A 16,344-nucleotide genomic window follows, 5' to 3' on the forward strand; every position below is an offset into this window, starting at 1 on the left:
GCAGCATCCTGGATCAATTCCTTCCTTGAAGGAAGAGCCATGAAGGTCTACTCCGACACAGCTAGCGCAGATCCTACCACTATAAACTGCGGTGTCCCCCAAGGAGCTTGTACAGCCCCCAACCTCTATAACCTCTTCACGAAACCCCTCTTCGACCTACTTGACTTCATGGGTGTTGCATATACCAACTATGCAGACGACACTCAAGTACTTTTACCCCTATCTGGACTCTATCACCAAGACGCCACGGCCCTTCACAATATCTATGCCACTATCCAAGCTTGGATGGCAATCAATGGCCTCTGTCTTAACGGGGAGAAGACTGAAATTCTCATCCTGGGCCAGACAAACACATTATCGAAACTAAGCCCCCAATACAACAACTTCAACATAGACAACTCAACCATCTCCGTATCATCCTCTGTTAAGACTCTAGGTGTTCACATTGATGCAAATCTATCGATGAACAAACAAGTCAGCGCCATAGCCTCTCCATCAGCGTTCAGCACCAAACTCATCAATGCCATTAAACCCTACTTATCCACCCCCAACCGCTTGGCGATAGCTACAGCAACTATAGGAGCCAAACTCGATTATTGCACCAGCCTCCTAGCTGGCACCGCCACAAAAACATTCACAGACTGCAAGCCACACAAAACAATGCCCTCGGAGCCCCAGGTCAAAGACCGTATTACTCTGAAAATCCTCACCATCATTCACAGATGCATCTACAAACCCGCACCAGCATACCTATCTGAAGCAATATCAAGGACCACATCCACTCGCCCCACCAGAGCTCAGTACACCAACCAGCTACACATACCACGGATAAAGAGAGCCACAGCAGGAGGTCTAGGCTTTGCCTATATTGCACCAAAACTCTGGAACTCACTCCCTGCCACCCTTAGAGCTGAAACTTCCAACTCTGTCTTCCGCAACAACCTCAAGGCCACTCCCCTCAACTAGCAAGTGGAGGACTGCCTCCTCTACATTTGCCATGTGTATTGTAATATAACACAAATGTAATATAACTATATTGTAACCTGTATATATACTGCTAATGACTATGTAACTATATTGCAACCTGTATATATATTGCTAATGACCATGTAACTAAGTAAGCAAGCTTTGTACTGTAACAAGTGCCATGATGTCCTCGGGCTGTTGTGCGCTATATAAATACGAATAAAACAAACAAAACAAACAAACAAGTTACACTAATAAAAACATATGAAATTCAATGAATAAACTTTAAGGGGAAGTTATGGTTAAGTTGCACTAATAAAAACCTTTGAAATTCACTGAAAAAACTTTGTTAAAGGGACGTTATGGTTTCGAGTAAAATCGAAAAACCCCAGAAATTCACCAGTTATGGTAAGCTAAACAACCATAACTCACGCCACCACCGTGCACTGCTAAGACTAACACCCAGGACATCAAAGATGACATCAGAATGTCATTGATGACATCACTGATGACATCACATATCTGGGCCACTTGTTTTTGTTTATTGACATATATAGGTCTGGTGGTTTTGTTCACTGGCAGTCAGAATAATAAAATTGAAAAAGGTGCTATATATCTAGACTTTAACCTTGTCATATGTTCTTTAAGTACTTTCCTTAGGGTTTGGTCTCAGCTCATGGTGCACATACATAGGGAAATGAGCAGGCCTCAAACACACAATTCATTTGTATACATGAAGATAAACTTTAATGTCATTAACATTTTCTGATGATGCTGTTTCTTTCTGCCTTACTTTAGTTTCCCTTTATGTGCCTCCGATATGTATGCATTGTGGTTCTTCATATGTATTGTTTGTGATGTCATCTTTGATGTCCTGGGTGTTAGTCTTAGCAGTGCACGGTGGTGGCACGAGTTATGGTTGTTTAGCTTACCATAACTGGCGAATTTCTGGGGTTTTCCGATTTTACTTGAAACCATAACGTCCCTTTAACAACGTTTTTTCTTTGAATTTCATAGGTTTTTAATAGTCCAACATAACCATAACATCCCCTTAACAAAGTTTTTTCATTGAATTATATATAATGATGTCATCAATATAGACCCCACAAAAAGATAACTGTCTTAAAACATGATGCATTAGCCTTTGAAGAGTAGCAGCATCCCCATGTAAGCCACAAGGCAGGACCTTAAACTGGAATAATCCAAAAGGTGTTGAAAAGGCAGTGTTGGGTTTATCTGCCAGATTAACCGGTACTTACTTACAATACCCTTTTATAAGGTTAAGAGTAGAAAGAAATTTGGCATTGCCTGGTTTGTCAATTAGATGATCTATTCTGGGCATTGGACAGCTATCAAATGGAGATACTTTGTTTACTTTCCAGAAGGCTATACAGGACCTCCAGGAATTAACTGGTTTGACTACTAGATAGAGGGGAGAGGACAAAGGGCTTTGTGAAGGTTCGATTACATCAGCTTTTAACATGGCCTCTACATCTTCTTAAATTGTTTGTTTTTATACTTTATTGGATTCTATAGGGTTTCTGATGTACAACTTGTCCTGGAGGAGTGTGGATATAATGATACATTCCTTGCACTCTACCTGGTTCTGTTCTAAATACATCAGGAAATTGTACCAACAAGTCTAATAAATCCTGTTTTTTATTTTGAGGCAGCTCAGGGGATATTAATTGATTCTCCTGATTTCCTTCGGATAATAAACTACTAAGTATGACAGAAGTGTCTTTACATATAGGCTCTTTCCATTCTTTGAGCAGATTGATATGGTATATGTGTGTTTTCATTTTCCTATCAGCCTGTGAGATTTTGTAATTCTAAGGCCCCGTCTGTTCTATGACTTCATAAGGTTCATGCCACCTGGATAACAGTTTATTATCAGATATAGGCATGAGGACCAATACATTATGCCCAATGGTGAAGGACCTTATTACTGCTTTTTGGTTATAACTTCCTTTCTGCTATTCTTGTGCCTTTCCCATACCTGAATGACCTGTTCCCATACCTGAATGACCTATTATCCTAACAGCTGACATTTGTTCTTTCAATTACTGAGCTGTTTGGTATAACGGAACAGTGGCTCTTTCTCTTTCCTCTGAGGTTTCTCTTAGCATATCCAACACATCCCTAAGTTCCCTTCCATACAACAATTGAAAGGGAGAAACCCCTGTAGATATGAGAGGAGTTTTCTGAATGGCAAACAAAGTCCAAGGTATTATATCATACATCCCAATTTTTCCTATCTATTTCAACCAACTTCCTCAAAATATGTTTTAGAGTTTGGTTGAACCTTTCAACTAAACCATCTGTTTGGGGATGATAAATGGATGTTCTGAGTGTTTTCATTTGAAAAATGTCCTTTACTTCAGACATGAGTTTACTCGTGAAGCATGAACCTTCATTGGTTAGAATCTCGCTTAGAAAACCAATTCGAGAAATGATGGTAATAAATAATTTAAGATTTGCTGAGAGCAATAATTTCTTAAAGGAAAAGCCTCTGGATACCTAGTTGCACAGTCTAGAAGCAGTAGAATATATTCATTACCTAATTTTGAAGTTTTCAAAGGTCCTATTATATCCATTCAAATTCGGTAAAATGGAACATTAATAATAAGTAAAGGTTGTAAGGGAACAAGAGGAGGAATTTTTGTACTGGTCTTTTGACAATGTTTACAGGTGTTTACATATCTCTTAATATCAGCATAAATGCTAGGCCAGTAAAATGGGTTTATGATTTGGGCTTGTGTTTTGTGAATCCCTAAATGTCCCCCTGTTAAATGAGCATGCGCCATCTCCAATACAATATCTTTATGACTTCTTGGTACTATCTGGTTTTGAGGTTTTCCAGATGTGTCCACATCAACCCTATAAAATAGGCCATTCTGCTGGAAAAGGGGCCCCCTTTTTCCCTACATTCCTTTTCATTGGTAATTTGTTTAAAGGCCTCTGCCAGAAGAGGGTCATTATGCAGAACAAATGCTAAATCAGGCATAATCTCTTCTTCTTTGTCTATATTCAAGGGGGGGTTTAGGTTTTGATCTGCTTCTACAAACCCTTGGGTTCCTCTCAATGTGGTTCCTGAATTCTTAACTTCTTCAACCCCTTTAGTGTTAAGGGCAAGTATGCTCAACCTATTTGCATAGAATTGCATAGAGCTCAGCATTTAAGGGGTTAAGCTTTGGGAATAAGGAACACTCGAAGATGCCTTGTGCTATTCTTTCCCCAGCTTTAACTTGATGAGCTTTTTCCCCGTTATTTTGAATAAGGAATTTTATGTCACCTCAATAGTTTGGGTCAATTACCCCTGCCAACACGTCTAGGCCATACCGCCAGGTTAGGCCAGACTTAGAGGCAAAGTGAATATAAGTACCTTTAGGGGGTGTGAGAAACTCTTTCCCCTGGTTGGGGATCTATGGGGGATTAATTCTCCCCCATCTAAGGAAGGCATGATATCTAACAGTGAAGACAGACATAAGCTATCTCAGTTCAAGGGTGTTTATTGATCTTCAATTGGTTGGTTGAACACCTTTCTAACCTAAATCTAAGGATGGGAGCAAGCTATGACCATCAAATAATAATAATGCAGTCCTATTCGAGTCTCTGTCAAAATAAAAGAGCCTATACTAATAAACCTATTGCCAGTCCTTACTTCTAAATACAAAAGGGCGTGGGACAATAATGTATGCAAAAAGGAAAGTGTTCAAGTAATAATATGTCAGGACGGTTGAGCAGTTGGCTTCCCTTCCCCACATTTTCAGCACGGGGCAAGGCGGCACGTTCGAGCTTCTCACACACTCTGGCTACTCTGCCACGAGGATACAGTTCAAAGCATAGAAATCAGGGTCTTCTGCCAAAGTCTCTTTTCCAATAATTGTCTCTTACTGCAGAGGGCCTGTCTTAACAAACAAATATCAAAGTTCCATTCCTGTAAGGATCGTCACATGCACAGGTTCTCGCTTCCAGTGTTTATCATGGGTCTCCCTCCTTCAGGTTTGGACACCCTTTTACCACAATGTGTACACTTGGTTTCCCTCATTCAGGCTCGGACCAGGGATCTCCCTCAATCGGGCTTGGACCATGGATATCCCTTGTTTAGGCTTGGATCATAATGGGTTTTGCTTAAACCGTTGCATTACCACTTTTACTCACTTCACAAAATGCTCATATCAATCTTCTACTTAAGTTTCTCTTAGCGGCATACCTTACAGAGACCTTCGATTGAGCTCATTCACGGTGCCGGACCATGCTGTCAACGGTATCATATCTTTCCTTCTCAAGTTCAAACATTCATCAGCAGTTTAGCTTTACTCGCGTCGTTCATCACACGTGTTTAACAATGTTTGTTCCAGCGCATGTTATACAATGTTGCACCTTGCAATCTTGACTTCAACACAGACTGGACTTGCATTGGTCTCCCCATCACAACGGTTGTGTTGATCTCTTTGACGCTTCTTTCTTCTTGGAGCCAGGGATGATACCCCGGCGGCTGATTCTCCTTCCCGCCTTGGTCGGTTACACAGGAGGCCGTTCGGTATCTCTGACATACAATGCAGGATTATTCAGTCTGGGTCCTGGCGTTACTTTCAAGAAAACTTCGAGTCAGAAAGTGTAGCAGTTTCTTGCCAAAAAGTTAGCGCCATTTCCCTCCTTGCGACCCTTTCTTGGTTTGCCGTCTTTCGCCCCTCGTTCAGCTGCCGTCTTGAAACTGCTGTTCCTTCGTGTACTTTGCCTCGCTCAGAGTGTGCTCTTGTGCTCCGCCTTTTATCCGTGTGGGGAAGTTTAATGGAAGTCAGGTGTGAGGGATTGTCAGTAATTGCCTGACTTCGCCTGACCATAGTAGCGGGACATGTCAGGTAGACTGCTGGGGTGTGAGTCTGTTTTCTCCCAGAGCGGGATGTCTGTATGAAAGTGTTTGAAAAAGGAAAGGCAGGGGGTAAAGTTCCCACATATCCTACCTGGAAGGATGGGGTAAAGATGTTACAGGGGAGGGATACCACGTCTCGCCATCCGGTGTCCCACTCCCTGAAGACCCCTCACCCAGGTGATCCTCCTGCACTGGTCCACCCCCAGGGTATGGATTCAAAGGCAATGGCCCTGCCCTGGCCACCTGAGAGAGATCCACAGGGACTAGCGGGTGAGACAGCTTCTGGTTTCTCGCACCTACTACTGCAAATGTCAAATACAATAGAGTGTTCAGTAGCTATAGTTGGACTAGAAGCTCTTTTACTATGTTTTCAAATCTGAGGGTTCCCCTATTTGTATCAATTGAGCCTGATCCCTCCTCTGACACCATATGTGCGGGGTCAGTGATGTGAGGCTCACAACTGAATTTAGTTTTTCTCAAGGTTTGACATTTTATTTTAAACAAAAAACAGTAAATAAACCATAAGTAACCATACTCTACAAGGGCATTCCCTAAGTACTCTAGGATCTAAGGGAAAACCTCCTAGCATACTCAAAACTAACCCTCACACTAAACAACAAAATGTACAAAGTATCTTATGAACAAGATAAATAAAAGATTAACCAGTGTCTTGGATGGCTTTTGTTTGCTATGGGCAGATCTTGCCCCACCAGGATTGTCCCAAAAGTCAATTTCTTCCAAGGAAAAGAAAGTCTTAAATCACTCATTGAAAAGTTCCAAAGAAACAAAAAGGCTCACTCAAACAAAAATCCACTCGTAACTGTTTCTTCTTCGCATGATGGAAAGATTTCCTTTCCAAGTTCCACAAAGAAAACAACCGCTTCAATGGTATTCCTGGATAACCTCCTCCCAGGACTGAATGGATAACATTTAGGACAAACGTACCACTTCTGCTTAACAACTACTCTTCCTCTGGTATTTCTGCAGTGTTTTAGCAGAGGGGTGTACAGAGCGGAGGGGTGTACAGAGCGGAGGGGTGTACAGAGCAGGATGGGTGTACAGAGCGGATGGGTGTACAGAGCAGACGAATAGATGGAACAGGATTACTGCATATTAGCGAATTACTTTATAAAGCTGATGAGTGCATATTGCTGTCGAATGCGTAGGGACCCGAATGAGTGCGGAGGGCGGATGGTTGCGGAGGGCGGATGGTTGCGGAGGGCGGATGAGTGCGGAGGGTGGATGAGTGTAGGGAGCTGGTGAGTTCGGGGAGCGGGCAAGTGCGGAGAGCACATGATTGCGTAGGGTGGATGAATGCGTAGAGCAGATGAAGGTATGGTGCATACGAGGGGATAAAGCGGACAAATTCCTAGAGCAGAGGAGTTAAATAGACCGGGTGAGTCCGCAGAACGGATAAGCATGTAGAACGGATGAGTGCGGAATGCATGCAGAGCTGATGAGTGCGTAGAATGTATGAGTGCGGGGAACTGATGGATGAGCGGAGCGGGATGGATGAGCTGAGCAGAAGAACGTATTGAGTGGAGGGCCGCATAGAACAGACTAGTATGTAGGGCCGACAAGTATATAGAGCAGAAGAGTGCATATGAGCGAAAGAGGGCATATGAAAAAAGGGGTGCTTAGAAAGGGCTGAGTGCGTAGAGTGGGCTGAGTGCGTAGAGGGGGCGAGTGCATTGAGGGGGCGGATGCGTACAGCCGATGAGTGAGCAAAACAGGTAAATACATAGTGCGTGTGAGGGCATAAAGAGGACGAGTGCCTAGAGCAAACGAGTGCCCAGAGTGGAACTGACCTGTTACTAGAGCGGATGAGTTGCGCAGAGATATTGAATGCGTAGAGTGGATGGAACGAGTGAAATGGAGCGCGTGGGGCAGACAAGAGTGCATGCGTGGAGCAGACTAGAACGCGCGGGGCAGACTGGAGCGCGCAGAGCGGACTGGAGCGCATGAGTGCGTCGAGCGAACCGGAGTGTGTGGAGCAGATTGGGATGCGTGGATAGGAGTGCATGGAACGGACTGGAGCGCATAGAACTGCGTGACGTATATAGTATGGTTTGGAATGCAAAGAACGTTTTGAAAGAGCATATAACACATCATATCACACTACCACGCTTACTCTCCCCTCTACACCACCACTCAACTAGAACACAGAGATACTATGACACCATTCGGTATAACTGTTCTCATACTAACATCCGCCGCATACTCCACAGCACTCTAAGTAAAACACTGCTGGTTACACACCACGCAGCCAGGCGTTCTCCTCAGGCATAAAGCAGCCACACTCGGTCTGGATAAATCCTGTCAGAACGAACACCTACTCCTGATCTCTCAACCACCATACCTACCGCTAGGAAGCAGCTATTACACGAATACTGCACCAGCTGCACACATAGCCAGTGCTCACACGCACCTTTAACTCTCTCTACTGATCTGAACTTTGGTTCCCAAGGGCGTTCAACCTACCAGCGCCTTCAGACCATACCAATGGTATATAAGGTGCTATGTAAATGCAAAATAACATAACATAACATATACTGTGTCTTCTTCTTAGGCTTTGCTCTCTCTCTTGCAACTCCCTTCTGCCAGTGATACTGTGAGAGCAGGCTCCTTTGCCCCACAGTCTGCTTCTACTTCTGCTTCTACTGTATTCAAATAATGTCTGACAAATGTATAGACAATCACAGTACTACTACTTCTGCTTGGAATTCTAGGCAACGCCAACAAGACACATCGCACTCTACAGGTTGGCAAGGCACTCTTCTCTCTTGTATAGTAAGAAAGGGCAGCTTTTTTGCCTTTCCTTTGTCTTGCAGCTACCACAAAATCTGTCTTAGCTCCCAGACTGCTTCTCTCTCTTGACTTGAACAGTTTCAGCTCTACAGATTCAGAAACGATTTCTTCTAACCAGCACCCAGCTCCCTACCCCACCTTCATGTACATTTTCTTGTCTTCAGTAGTTACCCCAAAGCTGTTTCATATGTGCAGCCTTTCTTTGATGTTAGCCAGGCTTCTTGTAACACTACGGGAAAGTCAGTTTACTGGCAATGTTCTCCTCCTTAGTAAGGGGGACACAAGTTTACCGCAACACTTTAGATTTAACAATGGGAAAAATAAAAGCTTTCTCTTCACGCAAGTACTTTAACTTCGCTGAGATAAGCGTGTGATCCAATTCCCTTGTTAGAGCAACTTCCCAATGGCTGCAAACAACTTCTACTCACTTTTAGAAACAATTAAGCTCAATACATTTACCAGCAACGTATTCCTGATGATTTGGAGTACAGAGCTTCATTGGCCAACTGCACAATCAAAGCAGTTGCGGGCTGCTTCTACGTCCTGACTTTATTTCTTCTGTTGCTACAGGCACTATTGGGACACACACCCCTGTGCTGCATTGTTGTCTCCAATTTGGCCTCGATAATGGAGAGTCTTCCTTTCTTCAGTTTCCCTTGGCTTGCCTCTTCACATGGTCATCAGATGGATGCCCGACTTCAGCTCTGTGTTCACAGCAATTAGGCGCACCTGGAAAGACTGCCAGTTTCTTCCAGTCTGTTCCAATGCTGTCACAGCCAAACAGGGATTGCGAGCACAGGACCAGCTCAGAGTCTGCAGGTGAAATCTGCTCTTCCTCTGCTCCAGTGTCCTTTCTGTGATCACACTTCCTAAGTAACTGCCAGCCTTATGCTGTGCTTGTTCTTCTTCTGCTACTGCTGACCTTCCAGCTCCTGCTGCAGCTTCTTGATACTGCTCCTTCCTGCTGCCAACTTTTATGCCCCTCAGGCTATTTAGTTGGCTTCAGGCACAGGCCCTTAAGATTAATTGCCTGACCTTGCCAAAAGCTACTAGGCCTGCCTGCCTGCCTGTCCTTGGCTTCTACATGCATCTCCAGCCCCCTTCTTTGTCACAGTCCCTGAGGGACTCTGGGGCATGTAGTCCATTTTAGAGAACTTTGGTTTCCCTATTTCTTTAAAATGGCAATAGGCCATTAGAAGGGCAGGGTTCTGGGGAAAGTTTAAAAGGGATTCCTCCTAGTCTTCCTGGTCTGGTTCCTCCCCCATGTGATCCTCCCCATTACACCACCCCCAGGGTCGGGATCAGAGAGTGCCTACCTTCCCCATGCCAGATGAGAAGGGTCCCAGATCAGGTACCTGGGTGGAATTCCATCGGATTCTCCACACTGCTCATCATCACGCTCCCTTCGCTCTTCCTCTTCACTCAATCTCATGGCCTCATGTTCCTCCTCTTCCTTCTGCTCTTTCTCCCTACTCATCCCGCTTCACTGGAACCTGCTTCCCATCACAACCAAAGCCAGCCCGATTGTGGATCTCTTCAAAGCTCGGCTTGAACTTCACTTGCTTGCTAAGAATCCCGCCCCTACCCATCTTCACTGATAATGTAATTTGGTACATTTATACTGTACTCCCCTCTAGTTTTAAGTAACCCCCTTAGGTTAATGGTACCTTTGTAAGTCACCTCTTTCTTTGTCTTGTCCCTGGTCTGTTTTTTACACCAGGTAAACATCAATTTTATTTTTATTTTGGTTTCATGGAATGCAACAAATTAAAACAAAGATGGTAGTGAGATGTGTCTCGGCTGGAAGAAATAAGTCGAGAAACAAGATTGATTCACATGTATGTTTTTTTACTGAATATTTAAGAACACAGTTTGGAGTACTAGTCCAAAGTTGATCGAAGACAACTCATATTCTTTGGGGTTCGGAGGTCTACATCTTGTTGTAGCTCCGTTCCTCAGATTTAGTACACGATCCCTCCTAGTAGTTGTTAGGAGTGGGATAAAATTTTGGCCTGTTCGTGGATTTCACTTGTGCGTATTCACACAGTCAGGGCACACAACAAGCCTACCAGTTTCAGTGGTAAAAAGGTATTTGGAACCACTTTCATCAGGGCTAGGAAAGACCAGCACTGATTAGTGTGTGGTCTGGTTACTTTTGGTAGTTGAAATAAATCTGGATTGTCAATTGGAGGCCACCCTGTATAGTGAAAAGAGCGGGGCATGGGGTAAGAGGGAAGACAAAGACAAAACTCTGTTAGAAACAGGTCCTAATGGTCCCATAACAAATGGAAAACCATGACTGTATCACTGTCTTACCTGTACACGGTGGATACTCCCATGTAGAAAGGTCCTAGGTTGACACACGCATAGCTGTTACAGAATTCCTTCTCCAATGTCATGTACACTATCGTGCATTCCTTTGGAACCTACAGAGGAAACATGATGTCTATAAGTTCCCAGGAAAAGTATTTCAGGAATAAAGTGACATGCCTCGCGGCACGTGACATTAATTTTTGAAAGTTAAAAATAGGGCTAGCTAGGTCAACTCAGGAACAAGTTTTGCCTTGTAGTTCACATCATAAAAATGGGGATTTCCTAGACATTTCATTTGTTTCATGTAGTGCAGGATACCTTCGATTTACGATTCCCTGATACCCACTATTTGTGAAAAATGAAGGATAAATGAGAACCCAACAAAGGATACTATTGGGCGGCCAACACAATTGGAGATTAGGCTCGGAGCTCTGACATTGTGTATTCCTCTGACCGTTCATTACTCCAGCACAGGATATTATTAGGCAGCTCACTCAATTCGAGATTAGACTGGGGACTCTGACATTGTGTCTTTATCTAGCCGTTCGTTATTCCAAGCTTAACAGTATGAGCTTCCAAATAAAATGCGTGCGCGTCGCGCTTACCTCCAGATTTTAAGAAAGCACACCTCATCTCGTCTCGCTGCTGGATTAACTTTTGTTAGAGTATAGGAGTCCCTAAAACAACACATATCTATTCACTCACGGTCACGTGTAACGTCACCTGCCGGCCGCAATGCCAAAAATCATGGACACTATAGAGGAAAGCGAAACATGTAAAGCTGATGGGGAAAGGGGCAGCCATATCAGTGTGGTGCCTGGGGGTATTTGAGTGTGGATGTGTATATAAATGAGCCTACTGGTTTTGATCGTGGGGGCTTCGACTACCATCTCATATGGCAGTTAAGTTAAATCAATTCCGAGCGGGCCAAAGCATGAAATTAGAGGAAGAATTAGTGGCTTACATGATTTCCTATGTCAGGGTCAGGAAGTACCTAGAACAATGGTGTTTGTCTACTTTATCGCAGTCACGTGTTACATCACGTAATTTACTATGTTGTACAACTGCGGTATGAAAAAAGGATAAGTGATTTCAGGGAACGACTATGTCGGCCATATTAGTCTGATAAGGATGTTAGATATAGTGGCGTCTGCCTATTGCGTTAAACAGATGTTTAGAAAAAATAAATACAAATGTTGAGAAAAAATAATATAAAAAGTGAAAGAGCTGATACCATCTGTAATGTTAATATTCAACTGTCGTATTTTGAGTTTGGAAACGTTCAAAGTACAGTAGGAGCATGGTATGAAGTCGGCAGTCCTAGAGTACCTATCCATCCTTGGAGAACCCTATTATGCGAAACACAAGCTGGTGGGTAGGGTGCAGATAGAGTGCTGTCTGAGAAGTTTTAAGGATAGTCATTACTTTGGTTTATCAAGGAATCTGAAGCAAAAGACACTCTCCTGAAGATGCTAGACTAAGGAATAGTTAGTGCCCAAGCAGCGAAATTGCAGCAAGATGGGCAATTTTAGATTGTGTTGGATGTGTGGAGCGCTAAACCTTGCAAAAGAGCACATTTCAGACTATAAGGATGCGGGCGTATGAGATAAATACATTTCAAAATTGCACATATGACTCAAACATTTACAAAGTTGCAAGCATTTGCCAACACATGGATTCATTCAGGCCTTTCACATCTGTTATGAGTCTATATATCCACATTTGTTCAAGTCTAAGTAGCACATTTTGGATGTTTCCACCTCTTGCTGGGATCTTCACCTTCTCAAGGATTGTTCACTGGAATTCTGTCGGACTATGTTTCTTTTCTAGAAAATGTTCGACCATCGGTGCTGAGATTTCTTTGGTCCGTATACATGAGCAATGTTCTGCCAGTCTTGTTCTGATGGGGCGAGTGGTCATTCCCACATATCTTAGGGTACATGGGCACTTGATGAGATAAATGACATTCCTGGTATTGCAATTGGTCATATCTTTTTGCGCTCATGGGTAACACCATTCAATGTCTATGGTCTAAGTTCTTGTGGGTCCAGGGCAGGCACTGCATGACCCACATGGGGCATGTCCTGTTGGTTTTGCGTGGTTCCATAGTGTCTCAGAAGGGAGATCTTTTTTAGCCTTGTAAGTGTGTATGAGAGAATCTCTCAGGTTCTTACCCTTTTTCATCGCAAATCTTGGGGGAGCCAAATTAGTTTCCCCTACATTCAAAATTGACCAGAGTTTTAGAACTTCTTTTTTTATCTTGTTAATGAGGGAAGAGTAGGTGAAGATTGCTGTTATCTGATCTTCTGAGTTCTTTTGCTATTCATGCTGTTCCAGTGTATTTTTAGCATGGGATATTGCGTGCTCTCTTTCTGTCCTGCTTGATGGTTCGTCTCGGGTACCCTCTTTTCTTGAGTTTGTTGGCAAGTTGTTCTGATTGTCTTTCATAGTCCAAGATGTTTGAACAATTTCTTCTGTACCTCAGGAATGGACCAAAAGGTAGATTGTTTTTTAGACTTGCTGGATGGAAACTCGAGGAGGTTAACAAAGAATTTCTATCTGTTGGTTTATTGAATACAAGTCTTGTTATCATGTTGTTTTGTACTTTGAGTTGAAGATCTAAAAAATGTACCTCAGATGCACTATGGGTTTCCATGAAGTTCAGATGACTGTTCCGTTCATTTAGCCAAACCATGAATGTTGTCAGTTCTGATTCTGTACCTTTGAAGATCATCAAGACGTTGTCGATGTATCGTGTCCAGAGTTCTATTTGAAGTTTCCAAGGGTTGGTGTCAGGGTGATGGTATCCTCTTCAAAGGTAGCCACATATACGTTAGCCAGACCCGGCGCAAAACTCGCGCCCATGGCGGTACTCGATGTTTGCTCAAAGTACGTTTGCTCGTACATGAAGTAATTTTTGGTAAGCGCTATTTCTGCCAGCTGCATAACTAGGTTGACTGGAGTGTCTAATGATGGATCCAAGTTTCTCAATGTTTTTTCAACTACTTGTAAGGTGGCCACACATTACACATTATCAATCAAATCTTCATTAGACTATGCAACGGACATCTTTGAATCCTAGCCCAATTTAAACTATATCTGTGAAAATGCTTTGGGTGCAGTTTGGTGAGCTTATTATTTACAAAGAGCTGCATGCAAGCTTCACAGAAGTGCTATATGTATCACACTGCACACACAGCCCAGAAATATATTTTGGGTTTGATTGAAATGATACGACATGCAGTGAGAATTGTTAATGTCTCATTTAAAATCAATGTATTTTGGTAACACCTTTACAGACCACCCCCTTCTGGGACTTATTAGAAACATTATTCTAGAGAGTATCTATAATTTCTTTTGGGGAATTATCAGATTCAATTTGAAATCCTTTCAGTTTTTGGGATCAGCATGGACCCTCTCAGATTGGGAATTTCCCAGTCAAATCGCCCCACCTGATATTTTTCCTTGAAGTTTGAAGTTAGAGCTACATCAGATTCCCATTCTCTGCCTGGAACAGAAATATTTAATTCAGCAGCCTTTATGGAATTCCAGCTCGTTAATTTGGCTCTCTGATTAATCTATCCACTTTGGAACAGGCATTTACCTTCCCTGCATCTTTTAATTCCGCAGTTAGTGGCTTAATCATTCAGTGTTCCTGCCTTTTAAAATGTGAAATATTCCCACTTATGGCACACTGATTGGTCAAATCTTTTCATCGGCTTGCCTCATAGCGCGATACTTCTATAGAACGCACACCACCAATCTTTGTTGGTTGATTATGTGCAATTCTGCTCTTAGTACTTTTAAATGCAAAATATGATGTTCTTATATAATTACTCACATCAACATGCCACATTAATAAAACACTGATTTCTGGAATCCCCTGGCCCACACACACGACTGGATATATGGCATGAATGTATTGCATATTTTGTTATGAGGTTATCATTATTAATAATTTTAAGAAATAGTAAAAACACAGGCAATATTAATAATTTTAAGAAATATTTAAAAAAACAAAGGCAATTCGAATTAAGTATCATCTTAATGAAGAGATTCTCGGATTTAAAACAGACTTTTCTGCTTATTTAGTAACTGGTATAGCTGAAATTTTATATGCAAAATCATGTTTAAATTTAAGTGTAATGTTAATTTAAATGGCCCATCTTCAGTTAATAGGGTCTGCGAAGGCATCAGGAAGTAGACACAGACAACTTAGTATAACTTGGGTTACACACTTTTATTAAAATAAAAAGAAAGTTGGAAAAGGCCTAACTTGCCCTATGCTAAGGTGGGATTTCCTACCTAACTGAAACTAATGATAGTCTGTGTCAGGAAGTCCAAAGCAAATGTCTGTCTGTGTCCAAAACCTACACTTGCCCACACATCTACTTGTATATAATGTGTAGGGATGTCGGCATCAAAATGAGAAGTGTTCTAATAAAAGTTCAGGGCTTCTTCCAGCTCTTGGTTGGAAAAGGGGTTTTCCCTTCCCAAAATTCAGGATATTTCACTTTACCCAAAAGAGGGGTTCCCTTCCCCCAAGCTTTCAAGTGTCTCAATGTTCCAAAACAATACAATTCCTTGGGATACTTCACAGCTTGTCTGACTGAGTTGCCTTTGATCAATTTCACCAATATCACAGAGTTCAGTTCATTAACTAAATCAAACAGGTTTTCCTTGATCTTCAAACACAAGCTTATCCGTGAGGTACGTGGCATTTCCTTTAGGTGGTTGTACTCAGTCTAAACACAGTTGTCGGACCACACGGTCCACCCATTACAGGCCACGTAACAGACACACCTTACTTGCATTGTCTTTAGAGGTACATATTTGTGTTGCTAAAGAGTGCATTTAAGTGCATTACATACCTTCCTATCTGTTATTGTCACCACATTGGTGATTGCTGCTCCCTATTAAAAGTATATGTTTGATTTGAATTTTAAATAAATAAATAAATATTACCTTTACCAACCAGCCTGGTTCCTGTCCATTGTGACCTGGGGTATTTGAGAAGGGGTGTGATATGAGTGGTACATCCCTCAGAATATTGAACCTATATAGATATAATAAAATAAGCATTTCAGCTGTGCGCTGCTTACTAGGCTGAGACCAAGGTGTATTACCTGATTGAAATACTTAACAGATTTGGGTGCTTGTGCCATGATTTTGAGGTTGAGTTACCACCTGTGACAGTCTAGCACAGCGGACTAACCTGCATGGTAGAGGCACTTTGGTTGGTGTACTGTGCTACACTGTACAAGCGCCTCCCACAACAAATACTCCAAGACCAGGCCGGTCTGTAAAAGTAAATCAACCCTGAAATAATTAATAAAGAAATTGATTGTTCCAAAATGGCTGTTCCTGTAGAAATCAGT

This window comes from Ambystoma mexicanum, chromosome 8 (genome assembly GCF_040938575.1).
Source record: "Ambystoma mexicanum isolate Mex_15411 chromosome 8, UKY_AmexF1_1, whole genome shotgun sequence".
Classification (NCBI taxonomy): Eukaryota; Metazoa; Chordata; class Amphibia; order Caudata; family Ambystomatidae; genus Ambystoma; species Ambystoma mexicanum.